Genomic DNA, 21,753 nt, shown 5'->3' with positions numbered 1-21,753 from the left:
CAACAACAACAACAATGTAGCATCTGGGCTTCCCCAGTGACTCAGAGGGTAAAGACTCTGCCTGCCAGTGCAGAAGGTGCAAGGAGACAGGGGTTCAATCCCTGGGTCAGGAAGATGCCCTGAAGAAGGATATGGTAACCCAATCCAGTATTCTTTCCTAGAGAATCCCGTGGACACACGACCCTGACAGGCTGCAGTCCATAGGGCCACAAAGAGTTGGACACAACTGAAGTGACTTAGCATGCATGCATGTAGCATTTATGTATGACAATGTGCTAGACATTTTCTATGCATCATCTCATTTAATCTTCACAAGAGCCCACTTGTGTGGGCACCATTGCTGGTCACTGTTTTTAAGATGAAGGAAACAGGCCTAAAGAGGTTAGTTACTTTCCCACGCAGCTAGTAGATGGCAGAATTAAGATTCAAATTCAGGTCAATCTAATTCCTACACCCAGCTCTTTGACTATTGGCATACTGCCTTCCATAGATAAGTGTGAGAATCTAACATGTGGGTAAGTTGGGGATAGTGTTCTGGGCAGGAAAAAAAACCAGCACAGGCAAAAGCACAAAGTTACAATGTGTGTTCGATCTGGTACTTATCAATGCTTAGTGGCACTACCAATCTTCCACAGCCTTGTCTAAGGATAGGTGAGCCTCAGTGTTGCTTCTGACTCCTAACAGCCTGGCCCTGGCCATAGTGAGACCATGTGATGCTTACCCAATAATAAACATCCACACACAATTGGTGGTCTGGATAAAGCCCCTACATCTTCCATAGAAGTCAGAATGGTAAAAAATCTATTAAGAACCACTTTCTCTTTTACAACTCACTTTTATAGCCTGTGGATTTCTAGAAGTTCTCATCATTTGGGTCTCCCTTTATTCTGGACGCTCAGAGTAGAAACAATTTCCATCTCAGCTTCTTTCCACGGGGACATGCTGACCCGTGGTGTTTAGAGTCAAAGAAGTTCCAGTTCAGTAAAACGGCTTTCATGGAAAATCCATGGTGGAGCTTGGTGGAAAAAGTGCCTGCCCATGCCAAACACAGTAAAAAATAAAGAAAGTTATCCAAATGTCAAGGCCAAACTGGCCACGTAGCAGTAGGAGCTATCCAGGTCCTAAGAGCCAACATTAAGTGCTTGCTCTGCAGGTACTCTTTAAATACATACATATTTATTTTTAATTGAAGGATAACTGCTTTACAATATTGTGTTGGCTTCTGCCACACATCAGCATGAATCAGCCATAGGTATACGTACGCCACTTTTTCCCTGAACCTTCCTCCCATGTCCCATCCCTCTAGTTTGTCACAGAGCACTGGTTTGAGTTCCCTGAATCATGCAGCAAATTCCCACTGGCTTTCTATTGTATGTATGGTAGTGTATATGTCTTTATATACCCTCTCATTCATCACACTCCCTCCTCCTAACCACCCCCACCATGTCCACAAGTCTGTTCTCTTTGTCTGTGTCTCCATTGTCGCCCTTCTGCAGGTACTCTTGGTATATAGATTCTTATTCTCTCCACAATCCCTCTTTGCCCCTGTACAGAGGGAGGATCTGAGTCTCAGAAAGGTTTGGTTGCTTTTCAGAGATCATATAGAATATTCCTACCCAGGACTCTCTGAGCCCCAACCCTCCACTTTTTACACATCACTTCAAAATCAGCAATCTAGTAGCTGAATGGAATTATCATAATTTTGCCACTATTTTGCTCTGGGTTCCACTATTTTGCTTTGGATGTCCACTGGCTAGCATATATGCTGATGCTTTGGCAAGAAAGTACCTTCTGTGTCCCAGGTTCTCTGCTGGGTCCAGAGCATTTGGAGATTGCTTCATTAGTTAGTTAGTCAGTCACTGAATATTTGCAAGGGCCAATTACATGTAAAGTGCTGAGGCTAAAGGGGCGAGCAAAAAGCAGAGACAGACCTTCATGAAATACCCTCACACTGTAGCGTGTGCCATGAAGAAGCAGCACGAGAAGCCGTGAGTAGATGAAATGAGTGGGGGGCAGGACTTGGTGCTTCCATTAAAGTCAGAGGAGTCCCCAGAGAGGTTCCTGGGCAAGGTGGGGTAATGGTGCGGGTGAGGGAGAGAAGCTGGAAGGACTGATGAAAACCAAGAGGAATAGGGACGAGTAAAGCAGGCAACTATAGGAGAGAGGTTCAGTATTATAGTCAAGTAAGTCACGAAGCCAGAAGCAGAGAGGAAGTGGAGTTCACCTGTCTGAGGGCAGGGGTATCTGGAGAACACTTTCAGGAGGTAGTGATGTCTAAACTGAGAACTGAGGCTGCACCAGAATCCAACAGAGAAGGGGCTGTTTGGTGCACGCAGAGGAAACAGAACACACACAAATCCAAAGACAAGAGAGCATGAGATTTGTCTGAGGAACTGCAAGTGCTTGTATGTGTCGTGGGGACTAAGAGAACAAAGATATGCCCAGATGAGGAAGGATGCTAAAGCGAGCAGCACTGGTGCTTAATAAAAATAGTACTGAGGAGCATTATTCTGAGGGCAAATGTGCAGTCAGAGTACAGGTTGTGTGCTGTGGATATTAACAAGGTAGATGCCAGCATTATTAAAGGGGAGAGAAATGGGGAAGAGGAAAGGAGTCAGAAAAGGAACTGATGTTTATTGAGCACCTACTAGCTGCCAGATACAGTCAGGTAGAGCTCCATTCTATAGATGCACCAGAAGGTGAAGCAAATTGGCTGTGGGAACATTCATGCTTCATTCTTCTTCACTGACTCCCAGGACTGTCTTGTTGGTCTATTTCCAAGGGCTTCCCCATCCCTCCAGGATATTACCCAAGAGGGTGATGAAGATTGGCATGAGCCAGGACTCTTATCTGTAAATGACAAGAATCAAAATTCAACTAGCTTAGGTAAATGAGACACAGTAGCTATGTCTTAATTAAGGAAATAAATAAGGAAGTGTTTAGCACTAGGGCATAAGAGGGGCAGGAGTTCACCTGGGCCTCAGAAACTATTATTTTCACTAGGGCCCTCTGTCTCTCCTCTGTAACTCCCTAACCAGAAGCTTTATTCTCTCTTACTACCAACGATTTCCTTCTTCCATATTAGCAGGAGCTTGGTCACCCATCGTCCTAGGGCTTTCCGCTACAGAAAGACATGCTCTCTGTTTTAGTTTTTAAATTTAGGGAAAGATCTCTGATTGGCCCGGTGTGGATGGTGTCCACTCATGAATCAATCAGCCACAACCAGGAACACAAACATGGCTACCAAGGGATCACCCCTGTGACTTGGGGGTCATCCTCCCAAACTCTGGGTGCATCAAGAAGCCATTCTGAAGAGGATCTACTAAAGTCATAGCAATGTTTGCCATTAATGGGATAGTTAAGACATGGCAGGCTCTGAGCATTGTTCACATTGTTCTTTGATAACCTTATTTGATCTTCCCAACAGCCATGAGAAGCAAGGATATCTAATTTGTATACCGGAAAGCTGAAGCTCAGAGAGGCCTGTTGATTTGTTCAATGTCCCACAGCTAGGAAGTGGTTGGAGCAAAATTTGAATCCTGGACTGACTCCAAATCCATGCCTTTAACTCTCAACCTAATTACACCTACTTTGGCTTCCTTGGGAACTGAAGTGAAGGTGGTAAAATCCAGGAGTCCTGGGATCCACCTTTGCACTGTCGAGCTGTGTGGCCTTGGACAAAACCCCTAAGCTCTCCAGTTTTATTGTGTTCAAAATAAGGATAACATTTACTGCTCACTTACTTTTTAATAGTAAGATTAAGTGAGACTGAAAGTGAAACAGCTGAGAGAAGAACTTCATGCTGATAAAGGTGAAATTTCATTATCATTTTATTCCTCCAAATTCCAGTATGCCATGGTTTTGAAATGTCCTGTAAAGCAAAATCTGTTCTTTGAAATAAGAATATGTTTGTGAAGAGCCAATAGACAGACCTGAATATTTTACACTATTTTTTTTAATAACTCCAGATTGACAGACTTTAACTGAGGAAACAAAAATAGAATTAATTTATCCTGGATCCAAATGTTAGGCTCTCTTGATTTTTTTCAAAACAGACATTAATTTTATTCCTCTGGATTCCTTCTGTTCTTGCTGACACCACCTGGTTTCTGCTTACTTTTTCTTTTCACCTGTTTCTGTGACATGAGATTATAATTGGTTTCTGCTGAGCTTTCTCTTGCTGTGATGTACTGGTTAACAAAGAAAATGAAATCTTCTTTTCATTTAGGCAATGAGTTCTGCCCCACTGCAATGCCTCAGATGGCAGTCCTTTAAGGAACTATGGTTCTGTGGAATAATTTCCATCCTTAGGAAATAACTGCAAGGTTCTATCGGAAGCCTTTGTCAGCCAACATTCTCTTTATGGCCCATCAGCTGCAAATTTGCCCAAACTAGGAACTGTGGCATAATCCTCCTACTCCTAAACCCACTCATGAAGTCAGGCTCTCGGTTGGGTGATGGACTTCCCCAGCCCGCCTCCTGTCTGGGTCCCTTTCCACTCTGTCACAGCATCAGCCCAGGCCTTCACACTTCCACCATGGGACTGTTTAAAAAGCCTCCTAAACAGTCATTCACCTCCACAATGGTGGCAGGGTGATCTTCATAAAACAGAAATTCTGCCCACATCAGCCCTGCTGATCACCTTTCTGTGGCTTCCTATTTGCTAGATAATATGGTCCTCCATGGGTTTACCTGGTGGCTCAGATGATAAAGAATCTGCCTGCAGTGCAGACCTGGGTTCAATCCCTGGGTTAGGAAGATCCCTTGGAGAAGGGAATGGCTATCCACTCCAGTATTCTTGCCTGGAGAATTCCATAGACAGAGGACCCTGGCAGGCTACAGTCCATGGGGTCTCAGAGTCAGACATGATTAAGCAACTAACACTTTTACTTTCTTAAGGTCCTCTGTAACTTGACCTCTGCACATCCTTCTAGCAGCATCCCATTGCCACCCTGGCCTACCACACCGTCAGGATCCACCTTACTCATCATGACAATGATACTTACTAACACTTCTGTCTTTTATTGCAGTCTGTAGAACAATTTTTCACAAATTCTCAGAAATATCCTACAAGATATTTTATACTTTTATTATACTCAGATTCAGACACTTACAGAATCTGTCCAGGATCATACAACTGATCTCACAGGTGGCAAATGAGACCCAAACCCAGGTCCATCTGATTCCCAAACTCTTTGTACTCTGCCACATGAACATTCTGAAATACTGGCAGTTCTCTGAATGAGCCATACCCTTTATACCCTACCATCATCTTTGCAATTACTCTTCCTGCAGCCTTTAATACTCTTCCCTTTCTTTGACTGGCTGGCTGACTGCTACTCATGCCATAAGGTTGTCTCAAATATTGCATAGGGCTTCCCTTGTGGCCTAGCTGGTAAAGAATCTGCCTGCAATGCAGGAGAACTGGATTTGATCCCTGGGTTGGGAAGATCCTCTGGAGAAGGGAAAGGCTACCCACTCCAGTATTCTGGCCTAGAGAATTCCATGGACTCTGTAGTCCATGGGGTCGCAATGAGTCTGACACGGATGAGCGACTTTCACTTTCACGTCACATTGGGGTGAAACTCTGACCAATAGCAGATAAAGAAAGAAATAGGACCAGACTGGAAACCAAGAAACTAGGTGAGTCTCTGCAGCTCTGTTCACAAGGTTCATTGTATAAAATCTGTATAATAACTCTGCCTGTCACCTGGAGTTTCGAGGAGGATCAAATGGGACTTTATATTTGAAACCACTTTGCAAACTATCAAGCCCCATATAAATATGTTATTAATTGTTATGTTAATTAAGTAATTAAATCTCAGGTATAATAATGAACCTTAAAAATAACTTAATGGCTATTAATCAAAATGCAGGCTGAGAGTAATTACACTAATTAAAATTGTCAGTAATAATGATAATTGGCCCTGATACTGAGAAGTGGTCCATGGGGCGTGGATTCACATGAAACTGGGAAGTAAATAACACAAGTGAGAGTTGGCAAAGGGACCCAGAAGAAGGCTAATGACAAAACAAGCAGATGAGCCACACTATTCCTGGCTGAGAGTATTGCCATGCTAAGGGAAAAGGTATTGATAAACACCAAAACCACCTAGAGTTTTATGAGTATCTGGCTTGCAATGGTGCATATAGTTGTCTGTCTGTGTACATCTCTGGGTGGTAACACCTTCATATTTAGCTTTACCACATTAAACTACATGTGAGTCCATCATCATGCTGTTCCCTAATACCATCTACTCATCAATCCTAAAGGAAATCAACCCTGAATATTCATTGGCTGAAGCTGAAGCTCCAATGCTTTGGCCACCTGATTCAAAGAGCCGACTCATTGAAAACAACCCTGAGGCTGGGAAAGATTGAAGGCAGGAGGAGAAGGAAATGACAGAGGATGAGATGGTCCGATGGCATCACCGACTCAATGAACAAGAGTTTAAGCAAACTCTGGGAGATGGTGGAGGACAGCAAAGCTTGGTGTGCTGCAGTCCATGGGGTCGCAAAGAGTCAGACACAACTGAGCAACTGAACAACAATCACATCACCATGTCTCCTGACAGATCCAAGATTCTTCATGGCCTGGCTCATGGCCTCTTGCATGAAGACTTTCTGGATTTTTCCTGGGATCCTAGGGATGTTTTTCTGATCTCCTTCCCCTCTGTAAGCCTACCCTTGGAACTTACAGTCCCAGTCCATCACTTACTAGCCGAGTTTCAAGATGTTACTTAACACCTCTTTTATATTAACTAAATGAGGATAATAGCAGCAATGACCAGACAGGATTGTTTTGATAATTAACTAAGGTGTCTAAGTCTTTTAGAACAGGATTTGACACATAGTACTCCTTTACTGTTCATCATTATTGATACCATTATTGTTGTTGCAATTATTTGTCTCTATATCCATCACTCTGCCAGACTATGAGCTCCTTCTCTTTGTGGCCTTTCTTCCTGGACTTACTGCATAATAGCTGCCCCTTTCAATGTTGATGTTACAATGGTAATGGATGAAGGATATTCTTCAGGAAACTGTGGACAAGACTAAGGGCAGTGAGCTGGAAAATTCATTGACCATGAAATCATATTTGATTTAAATCTTGGCTCTGACACTTGTTGAGACTTCAGTTTTGTGTCTAAGTCACTTCCCCTTCTAGACTCAGTTTTTTCATCTGGAAAATAGAACCAATAATCTCTGGCCTATTTCCTTCCATCATGGGGTTGGAATAAGGACACAGATGCGAAACCACTTTGTAAACTGAAAGGCACTAACCAAATATAAAATACTTTTACTGTTATTAGAACCATCTGGAAGTTGTTTGGACTTACAAATTGATAGAATCAGTCAGCACCTACTTGACTTACACAAAAAGCAGTTGTTATGCTTGGGTATTTTTTAAGCCCTTAACCCTATGGATATTCCAAGTCTTTTCTCCAAATTCACGCCCAATTTGAGAATGTTCAAGTTTATTTTCCCAAAGACTGAGTAACAATAGGAATTCAAAATATAGTTAAGGCTGAAACTTCACTCAAGATTTCAGTTTCTATTTCCCTTAAGGAAGTTTCTAGAGTCCTAGCTCATAAATGAGTTATTAAATGCAGCTCAATTCACAGGGCTTATCAAGGTAAGGGGAAGCTCAACCTTAGAGAGGTTGCTTTTAGGTAATGGGGAGTTTAAGATGGAGAGTAACTTGCAAGAAAGAACCATATAGATGGTAAGAACACTGGACTAGGAGTCAGAAATCCTAAATTCTGACCTAGCTCTAGTCTTCTAGTTTGAACATCTTCCTTACCTGGGCTTTAGTTTTCTCAGTAAAATGTGGATAATCTCTCCTGGTTTCATTAACCTTTGCCATAGAGCAAATCACCTCAAAATTCAGTGATGTAGAAGAGCAAGAGGTTGTTTTCCACAATGTTGTGGGCTGGTGGGTAGTTCTGTTCATCTTTCTGGGCCCACTCAAGGAGTAGCATTCAGTTGAGGAGCCGGCTGGGACTTGGGCCCCATGGACACAGTTAGGACTCTGAGCCTCTCTTTCTGTACAGGGTCTTGCATACTTAAGGTGCTAGACTGGGCCTCCTTACATGCCAATGCTGTTCCAGGGGAAGAGAAGTGGGATTGTCGGGGTGCTTAAAGCATTGCCTCACACAGAGTCACTCTCCTCATATTCTATTGGTCAAAACAAGTTACAGGGTCTGCCCAGACTCAAGGATTGGAGAAGCAGACTAGACCCTTTGATGGGATGAAGGCAAAGTCAAATTACAAAAAGGGACATTGTTACAGAGAGGCATGATTCATAGGGATTCATGGATGTGGGGGCGGGGAGTTTTTTGTACCAATCTAACACACATCTGTCCTGCCTCCAGGGCTATTTGCAAACATCTAAGCTAATATAATTAGAGACATTTTGTAAAGGATAAAGTGTTATGTCATATAGATGCAAGAGCATTCAACTTTTGTTATACTATTTGTATTCATATAAGTTAGCTGATTTCAAGATGGTCTGGATTAAGTTTTCTGATTTTGATTCCCTGTTAGTTAGGAAAAGTGTATGAGAATATAAGGAGAAGTGTCCCAGACAGGTGATACAATATCACTGTTCTGCAATCCATCATGAATTAATGGATGCAGACTTCAAGCATCCGTGGCTTTTCACACTGCAAAACCCAAGACAATTTGATCTTATATGTCTACTGAGGAGGAATGGATTACCTAGGAAGCTCTCTTGCTAAATTTAAAAAAAAAAAAGATCCTTGATCTGATCAGGACTTTAGTTCAACTATCAATTTCCAGGAAACACGGAAGACAAAGGGAATGTTAAGCCATACCACAGAAGTGCCATCCACAAATTCAGACTAGGAAAAACCACAATACAAAAACAACCTGGTTTTCTCAATAAATAAATTATGAAGTTGAAAAAAAGAGGTGGGGAAGAAGCATGTGCATTAAGAGAGACCAATAACAATGTATGGAACTTATTTGGATCTGATTCAAATAAACTAAAAATTATGACATTTTTATCCTTTGGGAAATGTATAAACTGACAGGATAATGAAATTAAAAAATTAAAGCTATGTTTAGATGTGAACTATTATTATAGTTATGTATTTTTAAAAGACTCCTTAGACTTTAGGGTACATATTGAAATATTTTCTTGTGATTTGATATCACGTGTGTGTGTATGCATGCTCAGATGCTCAGTCATGTGCAATTCTTTGCAATTTGTTGGACTGTAGCTCACCAGGCTTCCCCAGCCATGTGATTTTCCCAGCAAGAATACTGGAGTGGGTTGCCATTTCCTCCTCCAGGGATATTCCTGACCCAGGGATCGAACATGTGTCTCCTGTTTTTCCTGTACTGGAAGTGGATTCTTTACCACTAAGCCACCTGGGAAGCCTGAACTGATATTATAGCTAAGATTTACTAATACAGAATGGGAATAAATGGGTGGGGCTAGACATGAAACAATAATATCCATGAGTTGATAACTGTCTAATCTAGGTGATAAGTACACAGGCATTGATTATTTATTCAGTAAGGCTACTTTAGTATATGTTTGAAATTCTTCATAATTTTTTTTAAATAGTTAGACAAGAAGTCAGACAGCCCTAGGTTCAACTAGCACACCCCATATCTCTTCTCTTTAACCATATGTTCTGTGGAAATTCACTTCACTTTTCTGAGCTTCCATTTCCCTAAAAATAATGTAGAAATAATCTCCTTTCATTATTTCCAAATGATGCTCTAAGGGCCAAATGAGTCCATGAAGGTGAAAACACTTTCTAAACCATAAAAGGCTATAAATATGCTCAGAACCATTTTTGTTATTATCACTATTGACCTGAAAATAGTTTAGATCTTCTGGGCTCTGTCTTTCCCTTAGTAACAGTATCTCTTCATCCTTGGTCTGTTCACATGTGAAATTAACCACAGATGATTCATAAAGCTTTTGGGGCAGTGGTTATGAATTTGACAAAGGGTCTAAAGATAATTTTTTAAATGTCATATTTTGCCTTTATCTCAAATCCAAGTGGGAAGAATTTCTGCTACTGGGTGAAATAACAGGGACTGTATTTGCTTTCCTGCTGGGTACAACCAAGAAATAGACTATATGTATGTTATTCACAAGAGATGGCAAGAATACACAGAAGAACTATACAAAAAAGATCCTCATGACCCAGATAACCATAGTGGTGTGATCACTCATCTAGAGGTAGACATCCTGGGGTATCAAGTCAAGTGGGCCTTAGGAAGCATTACTATGAACAAAACTAGTGGAGGTGATGGAATTCCAGTTGAGCTATTTCAAATCCCAAAGGATGATGTTCTGAAAGTGCTGCATTCAATATGCCAGCAAATGTGGAAAACTCAGCAGTGGCCATGGGAATGGAAAAGGTCAGCTTTCATTCCAATCCCAAAGAAAGGCAACACCAAAGAATGTTCAAACTACCACAAAATTGCACTCATCTCACACGCCAGCAAAGTAATGCTGAAAATTCTCCAAGCTAGGCTTCAACAGTACATGAACTGAGAACTTCCAGATGTTCAAGCTGAATTTAGAAAAGCCAGAGGAATCAGAGATCAAATTGCCAATATCCATTGGATCATAGAAAAAGCAACAGAATTCCAGAAAAACATTTACTTCTGCTTCATCAACTATGTCAAAACCTTTTACTGTGTGGATCACAACAAACTGTGGAAAATTCTTTGAGAGATGGGAATACCAGACCCCCTTACCTGCCTAGTGAGAAACATATGCAGGTCAAGAAGCAACAGTTAGAACCAGACATGGAACAGTAGACTGGTTCCAAATTGGGGAAGGAGTATACGTCAAGGCTATATATTGTCACCCTGCTTATTTAACTTATATGCAGAATATATTTTGCAAAATGCCAGGCTGGATGATGCACAAGCTGGAATCAAGATTGCCAGGAGAAATATCAATAACCTCAGTTACACAGATGACGCCACTCTTATGGCAGAAAGTGAAGAGGAATTAAAGAGTCTCTTGATGAAAGTGAAAGAGGAGAGTGGAAAAGCTGGCTTAAAACTCCACATTCAAAAATGAAGATCTTGGCTTCCAGTCCCCCTCACTTCATGGGAAATAGATGGGGAGACAATGGAAACAGTGAGAGACTTTATTTTGAGGGCTTCAAAATCACTTCAGGTGGTGACTGCAGCCATGAAATTAAAAGATGCTTGCTTCTTGTTAGAAAAGCTATGACCAATCTAGACAGCATTTTAAAAAGCAGAGACATTACTTTGCCTACAAAGGTCCATATAGTCAAAGCTATGATTTTTCCAGTAGTCATGTATGGATACATGAGTTGGACCATAAAGAAGGTTGAGCACCAATGAATTGATGCTTTTGAACTGTGGTGTTGGAGAAGATTCTTGACAGTCCCTTGGACTGCAAGGAGATCGAACTAGTCAATCCTAAAGGAAATTAATCCTGAATATTCACTGGAAGAATTGATGTTGAAGTTCCAATACTTTGACCATCTGATGTGAAGAGCTGACTCATTTGGAAAGACCCTGATGCTGGGAAAGATGGAAGGCAGGAGGAGTAGGGGATGACAAGGACAGAGGACAAGATGGTTGGATGGCATCACCCACTCAATGGACACGAGTTTGAGCAAGCTCCAGGAGATGGTGAAGGACGGGGAAGCCTGGTGTGCTACAGTCCATCGGGTCTCAAAGAGTCAGACATGACTGAGTGACTTAACAACAGCAGCAATGTTATTTGCATATAGATTTTTATACATGTATATACACACACATATAAATTATATATATATATATATATATATATACACACACACACACATGTTTACATATATATAGACATATAAATGAGAATGATTTTTAAGGAACTGAGTATCAGGCCCAAAAGGATAGTGGTCACTGATGTGTAAGAAGCAAACAAGTTGAGTCTAACAATTACCTCGGTTTCCTGCTTCAATTGAGACAGTTTCCAGACCCCAAAAAAGGGGGAAAAAAAGATATCCATATTGGATGGGAAGAAGTGAAGCTGACTTTAGTCACAGATGACATGATCATCTATATAGAAAATCTGACAGAATCTACAAAAACAAAAACAAAAAAAAGACTATTAGAATTGAGTGACTTTAGCAGGTCTGTAATGATCAATTATATATCTATATAGTAGCAGTAAAATATCAGAAGTTTTACATTTAAAAAATACATCATTGTCAATAGCATAAAAATATGAAATATTTAGTGATGAATCTGAAAATTCTGTGAAATATCTACACACTGAAAAATGGTAAAACATTGCTGAAAGATCTTTAAGAAAATCTGAGTAAATGGTGAGATTACTATAATCATATGCTGGACAACTCAATCCCCAATATTAAAGATCTTCTCCCCAAATTTATGGATACATTCAATGCTATCCCAGTCAAAATGCCTGCAGAAATTTTTTAAATAAATTGACAAACTGATTCAAAAATTCCTATGCAAAGGCAAAGGATCTAAATTAGCCAAAACAACTTCTAAAAAGAACAAAGTTAGACAGCTTCCAGTATCTGATTTCATCTGATTTCAAGACCTATTAGAAATTACATTAATCAAAACAGTTGTATTGGTATGAAGACAGACAATAAGCTCAATGGTACAGATTAGAATCCAAAGATACAAGGAGATGAATATATATATATATATATATACACATATATGTATTATTTTTAATACAAATGCAAAGGCTATTCTGTCAAAAAGAGTAGTCTTTTCAACAAATGGTGCTAGATTTGGATATGCTTGTGAAAAAAATAAATAAGAAACAACTTTCAATCTGTTTTTGTTCCATAAACAAGAATTAACTCTAAATGGACCATAGACCTACATGTAAAATCTAAAACTATGCAATTTATAGAAGAAAACATAGGAGAAAACCTTCATGACCTTGAGCTAGTGAAGGTTTCCTGGGATCCAGCATGAAAAGCACAATCTACAGAAGAATGAAGTGGATTGAGGACAGGAGGATCCACTCTGCTGATGACATCATTACCAGATGGTCATTTAGGTTTGGTGAGAAACGGAAGAGTTTGATTAAAGTTCCTATGAAGATCTGTGAAAAAACTCGACTCATGTAGGTTTTCTGAAATTCCTTGGAGACTGAAAGGCCATATCTGAAAAGATCCGTTCCATTTTAGTTCCTTTTTTTTTAAGACCCAATCTAAATCTTCCTTTTTGTTTTGTTCTGTCTTAGCATTTGCCACCACCAGCCCTCCTCCTCCCCCTTAGACTTCTTTCTCTGCCTTTTGAGAATTGGGGAACTACTGCTCAGACTTTGCAAACTTCCTCTGGCCTCCAATACCCTGCGCCACCATTTTTACATAAGCACTGTGCAACCACAGATGAGATATTAAGACTCTTTATGTCTCAGTTTATAATAAAGCTTTTGGGGGACCCAGTCTATAAGATCTATTTAGCTTTGAGCCCCTTATTCTATGCTTTCCAAGAAGAATGATTTAACAATAAAACAGCATGAACAAGATTTTTTTTCTGCTTTGACAGTAGATTGTACCCAAGAATAGGAGTGATTATACCCAAGAATAGGAGTGATTATACCCAAGAATAGGTGTGATAAGTGTTAATGCCCAGATGAATAATTCATAAACTACATTGGAATGAAGCTACATTGGATTTAGACAAATTCTGGGGTGTCTGTTAAATAGCCACTCATATTTCCTCTTGGCTCATGCTTTCTTTCATTCATCAAACTAATATTTGCTAACCACTTACTATGTCCCAGGTACTTTTCTGGGTATTAAGTTGCAGGGTTCACATTCTGGCAAGTAAGACCAACAAAATTTTTCCCACTACAGTGTCTGTACACCTCTGTGGCTTCTTCATGGGACAGCCTTCCCCTCCTCTCTTCATCTAGCCAACTTCTATTCAAAAAACCCAAATGTGACTTCTATAGAGAAAACTTGCCTCCCATGAACTGAATGAAGTCCTCCCATTACTTATTTTCTTGTGTCTCTCTATTCTTTTTCCTTCCCAGCCCTTAACAAAATCTAAGACCATTTTATTTCTCATTGCATTTCTCAGCACACGTGGCACAGTCCTTGAAAGGAGCAGTTGCTTAACCCACATATAAACATTACCATGTGTAAAACAGATAGCTAGTGGGAAGCTACTGCATAGCATAGGAAGCTCAGCTCGGTGCTGTATGGTAACCTAGATGGGTGGAATGGGGGCAGCGGAGGGAGGTTCAAGAGGGAGGAGATATATGCTTTGATGCAAAGCAATTGTACTCTAATAAAAAAAGCAAATAATAATAAATAATAAAGCTAAAATCATCATAACAACACTTAAAAAATACCTGTAAGCTAACTGAATGAACCAATGAACAGATAAAGGGCACATAAATGGATGGGAAGAAGGAGGTTGGAATGGCCTTCTAGAATTATTAGGTCTTTAGCATGGTCAGGATTTAGGTAGGTGAAAGGTGAAGAAAATGGACAAGCAGATGTCTCATCTCCAGTTCATGGTATCTTATCTGGGAAACAGCCTCCTAACAGGTCTCAAAATTTCTGGTCTCTTTATTTTTTCAGGCTAAGAGTTATCACACTACAAAGTCAGCTATATGACATCATTTAACATCTCTAAAATGCAGTGGACGCCCTACTGAAAAACAGCCAAATTCTCCTGTTTGGCACTACTCCCTCCCCCCAAACGATCTGGCTTTCAACCCTTTGTCTGTAATGTATTTCCCAGTAAATCCACCCACTTACTTTACAAAGCAATCATAATGAAGAGGCCATCCCCCACTGACCAGATACATATCCTGCCCTTTCCAATTTCTCCACTATGCACTTTCCCCCATTCTCCCTCTGCTGAAGTTGTCATCTGATTCAAGTGTGACTCAAATGCCATCTTCCCTAAGGAAGCTTCTATGGCAAAGCACCCTCCCTCCTCTGAAAGAATCTCTCCTCCCTTTCTGCATCCACTCCACATGCTTATACTTCCTTCTTGTGCACCTAAGTTGTTCTGCTTCACACCACGGTTCCTATCTACATATCTTTCAGTAGCTGATGAACTCTTCTAGATCAGAGGCACCTCCAGAACTGCTCCCCACATAAGGTAAACACTCAGTAGATGTTTGTTGGACTAAATGGCCTGATATATCTACCCAGGGATCCCTTTCTACTGTCCCTTGCTTCCAATGGTGGGTCACTAGGAGAGCATTAAGATACAGTCTTCTTAAAAATCAGATTGTAGCCTTCCCCCAGCTCTGCTAATTTACTTATTCAGATGTTTATTGAACACCTATCATATTTTAGACACTTTTCTAGTTACTGCAGATACCAAAAAATAGAAAATATTTCCGTCCTCAAAGCACTTATATATAAGTGAGTAGAAGACTCAGTATACTATGAAGTACATAAGATGGTGAAAAATACTACAGAAAAATATAAAGTACAAAGGGGGATAGAGAATACATTGCCTCCTGGAGGTAAGGTGATATTTTAAGGAGTGTTCCTACGAGTCCTCTAATAAAAGGTGATTATGGAGCAGACTCTGCTTCTGTTAGGTCCATAACATTTCTGTCCTTTATTGAGCCCATCTTTGCATGAAATGTTCCCTTGGTATCTCTAATTTTCTTGAAGATATCTCCAGTCTTTCCCATTCTGTTGTTTTCCTCTAGTCCTTTGCATTGATCACTGAGGAAGGCTTTCTTATCTCTCCTGGCTATTCTTTGGAACTCTGCATTCAAATGGGAATATCTTTCCTTTTCTCCTTTGCTTTTCACTTCTCTTCTTTTCACAGCTATTTGTAAGGCCTCCTCAGATAGCCATTTTGCTTTTTTGCATTTCTTTTCCATGGGGATGGTCTTGATCCCTATCTCTTGTACAATGTCATGAACCTCCATTCAGAGTTCATCAGGCACTCTATCAGATCTAGTCCCTTAAATCTATTTCTCACTTCCACTGTATAGTCATAAGGGGTTTGATTTAGGTCATACCTGAATGGCCTAGTGGTTTTCCCTACTTTCTTCAATTTAAGTCTGAATTTGGCAATAAGTAGTTCATGATCTGAGCCACAACCAGCTCTGGTCTTGTTTTTGCTGACTGTATAGAGCTTCTCCATCTTTGGCTGCAAAGAATATAATCAATCTGATTTCACTGTTGACCATCTGGTGATGTCCATGTGTAGAGTCTTCTCTTGTGTTGTTGGAAGAGGGTGTTTGCTATGACTAGTGGGTTCTCCCGGCAAAACTCTATTAGCCTTTGCCCTGCTTCATTCTGTACTCCAAGGCCAAATTTGCCTGTTACCCCAGGTGTTTCTTGACTTCCTAGTTCTGCATTCCAGTCCCCTATGATGAAAAGAACATCTTTTGGGGGTGTTAGTTCTAAAAGGTCTTGTAGGTCTTCATAGAACCGTTCTATTTCACCTTCTCCAGTGTTACTGGTTGGAAGCAAAAGATATTAATAAGAAGTGGCAAGAGTACACCAAAGAATTATACAAAGATCTTCACCACCCAGATAATCATGTTGGTGTGATCACTCACCTAGAGCCAGACATCCTGGAATGTGAAGTCAAGTATGCCTTAGAAAGCATCACTACAAACAAAGCTAGTGGAGGTGATGGAATTCCAGTTGAGTATTTCAAATCCTGAAAGACGATGCTGTGAAAGTGCTGCACTCAATATGCCAGCAAATTTGGAAAACTCAGCAGTGGCCACAGGACTGGAAGAGGTCAGTTTTCATTCCAACCCCTAAGAAAGGCAATGCCAAAGAATGTACAAACTACCACACAATTGCACTCTCTCACACACTAGTAAAGTAAACGCTCAAAATTCTCCAGCCAGGCTTCAGCAATACATGAACCATGAGCTTCCAGATGTTCAAGCTGGTTTTAGAAAAGGCAGAGGAACCAGAGATCAAATTGCCAACATCCGCTGGATCATAAAAAAAAACAAGAGAGTTCCAGAAAAACATCTATTTCTGCTTTATTGACTATACCAAAGCCTTTGGCTGTGTGGATCACAATAAACTGTGGGAAATTCTGAAAGAGATGGGTATAGCAGACCACCTGACCTGCCTCCTGAGAAACCTATATGCAGGTCAAGAAGCAACAGTTAGAACTGGACATGGAACAACAGACTGGTCCCAAATAGGAAAAGGAGTACATCAAGGCTGTATATTGTCACCCTGCTTATTTAACTTATATGCAGAGTGCATTATGAGAAACGCTGGGCTGGAAGAAGCAGAAGCTGGAATCAAGATTGCTGGGAGAATTATCAATAACCTCAGATATGCAGATGACATCATCCTTACAGCAGAAAGTGAAGAGGAACTAAAATGCCTCTTGATGAAAGTGAAAGAGGAAAGTGAAAAAGTTGGCTTAAAGTTCAACATTCAGAAAACTAAGATCATGGCATCTGGTCCCATCACTTCATGGGAAATAGATGGGGAGACAGTGGAAACAGTGTCAGACTTTATTGTTTTGGGCTCCAAAATCACTACAGATGGTGATTGCAGCCATGAAATTAAAAAATGCTTACTCCTTGGAAGGAAAGTTATGACCAACCTAGATAGCATATTAGAAAGCAGAGACATTACTTTTCCAACAAAGATCCATCTAGTCAAGGCTATGACTTTTCCAGTGGTCATGTACGGATGTGAGAGTTAGACTGTGAAGAAAGCTGAACGCTGAAGAATTGATGCTTTTGAACTATGGTGTTGGAGAAAACTCTTGAGAGTCCCTTGGACTGCAAGGAGATCCAACCAGTCCATCCTATATGGGACCAGTGCTGGGTGTTCATTGGAAGGACTGATGTTGAAGCTGAAACTCCAATACTTTGGCCACCTCATGAGAAGTGTTGACTCATTGGAAAAGACCCTGATGCTGGGAGGGATTGGGGGCAGGAGGAGAAGGGGATGACAGAGGATGAGATGGCTGGATGGCATCACCAACTCGATGGATATGAGTTTGGGTAAACTCCGGGAGTTGGTGATGGACAGGGAGGCCTGGCGTGCTGCGATTCATGGAGTTGCAGAGAGTTGGCACGACTGAGCGACTGAACTGAACTGATGGAGCAAACTCTAAGAAAATAAAAGAGCAGGCGAATAGGAGAGTGTGAGGCACACCAGACAAAGGAATATCTAGTGCCTAGGCCCCAAAGTGGCACCAATGGCAACAATCCAATTTAGAGAAAATGACGACCTGTTCTGCAATGGTGTATTTAGCATCAAGTCTGAGACCAGTGTGGGTAGAAGAGCATAAATGAAGGGACAGAATGCAAGTGGATAAAGAGGAAATGGGACGTGAGAACACATGGAGCCTAAGGGGTCATAGTAAGGACTTAGACCTTCCCTGTCTGTGAAATAGGAAGCCGTTGGAAGGTTTTTGAACAGCAAAATGAGATCAACTAATATGTGTTTTAAATGTGTAATGTTTGGTTGTGGTGTTGAGGAGACATCATAGGGGAGTGGGAACAGAAACAGACAGAGACCAATGTGTCCAATAACCTAGAAATGAAGGAGGCTCCAGACAGAGTGCTGCAGATGTAGGCTAAGAGGTGGACCAGGTCAGCCACCAGTTGCTGTTGTCTGTCGTTTTGATATAGTAGCGACCCTAATGCCTGTGAGGTGATAATCTCACTGTGAAGACTGTGAGAGAAACAGAGCGTGTGGAAGAACAAGGGTTCAAGGTTTCAGCTGTGGGCCATGAAGTCTGAAATGATTTTATCATCCAGGTAAGATGTCAAGTTGGCAGTTAGATAGAAGAGTCTGGAGTTCACAGAAGAAGCCAGAGCTAAAAATATAAATTTGGGACATATCAACCTAATGATATGATTTCAACTTACAATTTCATAAAGGGGGATAGTAAAGACAGATAAGAGAGAGGGCCTGGAGCTAAACCTGATCTTAAGGGATCCAAGAATTTATGAGGAACCAGTACAAAGAAAAAGTGGCCAGCAAGCTAGGAGAAAAACCAACGTGGGTAGTGTATAAATAAGTGATGAAGGAATCACTTATGCCAAGTGTTGGGCCAAATTAAATGTGCACAATTGACCATCAGTTCTAACAATGTAGAAACTGGTGGTCTGAGCAAGGTTTTGTGAACAGTTGCACACAGGCTTGATTAGAGGAAGGTCCTTGGGCAAATGGAAGGAATGGAAGTAGTGACCGAGTGTAGACAGGGCCACTATGTGTCTTTGTTATCGCAATCCCAGTCTGCACCTGCAGGCGCGTGTTATGGCCTGGTCAAAAGTGTCCCAGTCTGGATGGTAAATCATGTGACAAAACAATCTTAAGTACAGACAGCTCTGTCTAGGTTTCTGTTAACACACTGTACTCATTCATCCATATAACAGTGCACTTTCCCCTTTCTAATTCTCCTGATGTAAATAAATCTCAAATCTCTCCCAGACCAGAGATCAAAGGCCTGGATAACTCTCCCTAAGGTAATAATTTTCAATATGATGCTTGTGGCCACACAAAAGGACCAGGGCCCTAACCTCAACAATTTTAAATTCCATTAACCTGACATATAGCCTGGGCTTATATCTCCTCCAGGAGATTCTAATGTGTAGCCAGGGATGGGGACCACTGCCCTGATTAATGAAAAAGCAAGCTGGTGAGTCTGACGGAGGTTATTACACAACCCTTTTCAGCTATCTCTCCAGGATCTTCCTCGCTGTCCATCCCACAGTCAATGCTTTGGTTCATGTGGTCATTTTCTCTCCTTGGACTATTGATGTTGCTCTCTAGATAGTTCTTCTGCCTCTGGGCTTACCTCCTTTGATTCATTTCCTCTTATATTACCAACCTATTCCTTTGAACTGACTGTGTTTCTTTTAAAACTTCTGATGTCACTTTATTGACTTCAGATTAAAGTTCAGATTTCTTGTGATGTTATTCAGAGTCATATGAGTACTCCACAGTCATGCCGGAGTCAAACCACTGGGCAAACAGAGACATACAGAGAAAGAGTGACAGAACCAACAACATGGGTGCAGACGGGGAGCTTTTAAAATCCCATTAGATCTTTAGGAATAGTACCAGAGGGACGGGAGGGAAAGTTGGGAAGCATAAACTGGGAGACTGGGGTTGACATATGCACCCTATTATATATAAAACAGTGCTTCCTAGGTGGCTCAGTGGTAAAGAATCCACCTGCAAATGCAGGAGACGCAAGTTTGATCTCAGGGTCAGGACCCTGGAGAAGGAAATGGCAACCCATTCTAGTTTTCTTACCTGGAAAATCCCATGGACAGAGCTACAGTCTGTGGAGTTGCAAAAGAATCGGACACACCTTCACGACTAAACATTATATAAAGTACTTAACTAATAAGGACCTACCATATAGCACATGGAACTCTATTCAATTTTGTGTAATAACTAAAAAGGGGAAAGAATCTTAAAAAGAGTAGATATATGTATATGCATAACTGATTCACTTTGCTATACACCTGAAATTAACACAACATTGTAAATCAACTATACTCCAATAAAAAATATTTTTAAAAGAATGTATGAATCTATAAATGGTAAGAAATTTCCCACTAGACATATTCTTGAGCACATTTTGCTTGTACAAACCTCAGTCCGACATGAGTTGAGAGAGGAGAGGAAAAGTGGGGAGTGAGATTCTTCATCTCACTTGTGTTCACTCCATCTTTACCCTACATCCCCTGGGAAATTACATTCATTCCTCAAACAAGTCATGTTCTTTCACCTCCAGGATTTAGCACATATTGTATCCTCCTCCCGGATTACACTGTATCTCCCTTCTTTAAGTAGCTAATTTCTACTCATCCCTGAGATCTCAGCTACATGATGAATTCCTCTGACAAAATTGGCCTGACACCTGTCATCCTCTACTTCACCAGCTTCACTAAGTCTGGACTGAGGGTGTTTCCTGCAGTATCCCATACTATCCTGGACTTCCTTCACCATGGCCCTTCTCTCACTGTATTGTAATTGTCACTTTAAATGTCTGTTTTTCCCACTAGACTACCAAGGCCATATCTATTTCAAGGTTCAATAATTCTGTGCTAAATGAACACTAATATGAATTCAGTCTAACGGGCTGGTAGAAAAATGGATACGTAAAACAAGTACTCACAACTTGCAGATGCAGAACTCTCCTTTGCAATTTGACAGCCTCAAGGATGTCCTACCGAACCCTGGTCTTGCTTCGCCCCACCCCCACTGTGGACATGTGCTTCCCATTGGCCTCAGTGTCCGTGACATGAGTCATGCTGAAAGCACATTGGAAACCCTCATCTTTATAGCTCTTTTCTGAGAAAATTACCCAATCTGGCACTCCTTCTGGCCCCAAGGCCACTTGACAGATCCCAATGAGCCAGGCCAGATGGGAGGGGGGAAGAACTCCACCATCAACTTGTCCAACGCCTGGAAAATGTTGGCTTTGGGGTGCTGCAGGTCCTCTTTTGTGCGTTGCCTAGCATCGGAGGGAGGTGTTCTCTGCCAGGCCAAGGTAGTGAGGTCTCTGTGTTCCTGGCTGAGGCCCCCAAGTCAGTTCTGTCTCCACCGCAGAGCTCCCTGCCAGGTGAAGTGTCACAGCTGTGGAATCAGAGAAGTTGTGCAAGAGGAGAAAGAAAAGTTTTCCAACTCAGCAAAAGAACAACTTTTGGAGAGAGAGAGCTGGGGGAGAGTGGGAGTCCAAAGCAAGGCTGAGAATCATGAAATAAAGTCCACGTGGCAGAAACTAAGAATCTTAGCAACTGCAGTAACTAGAGGG

General features: G+C 41.1%; 1 long non-coding RNA gene across 1 annotated transcript; it reads right to left on the bottom strand.

Annotated features, from left to right (window-relative positions):
- Window positions 1-761: 761 nt before the first annotated feature.
- Window positions 762-21,170, bottom strand: LOC110125387 (uncharacterized). The gene is made up of 4 exons (XR_002310037.2): window positions 21,115-21,170; window positions 11,954-12,092; window positions 2,649-2,850; window positions 762-1,032 (listed from the first exon to the last, which is right to left on the bottom strand). It is a non-coding gene; the product is annotated as an uncharacterized lncRNA (long non-coding RNA).
- Between the last annotated feature and the right edge of the window lie 583 nt (window positions 21,171-21,753).

This window comes from Odocoileus virginianus, chromosome 5, assembly GCF_023699985.2.
Source record: "Odocoileus virginianus isolate 20LAN1187 ecotype Illinois chromosome 5, Ovbor_1.2, whole genome shotgun sequence".
Lineage (NCBI taxonomy): Eukaryota > Metazoa > Chordata > Mammalia > Artiodactyla > Cervidae > Odocoileus > Odocoileus virginianus.
This window is presented reverse-complemented; position numbering and strand designations above follow the sequence as displayed.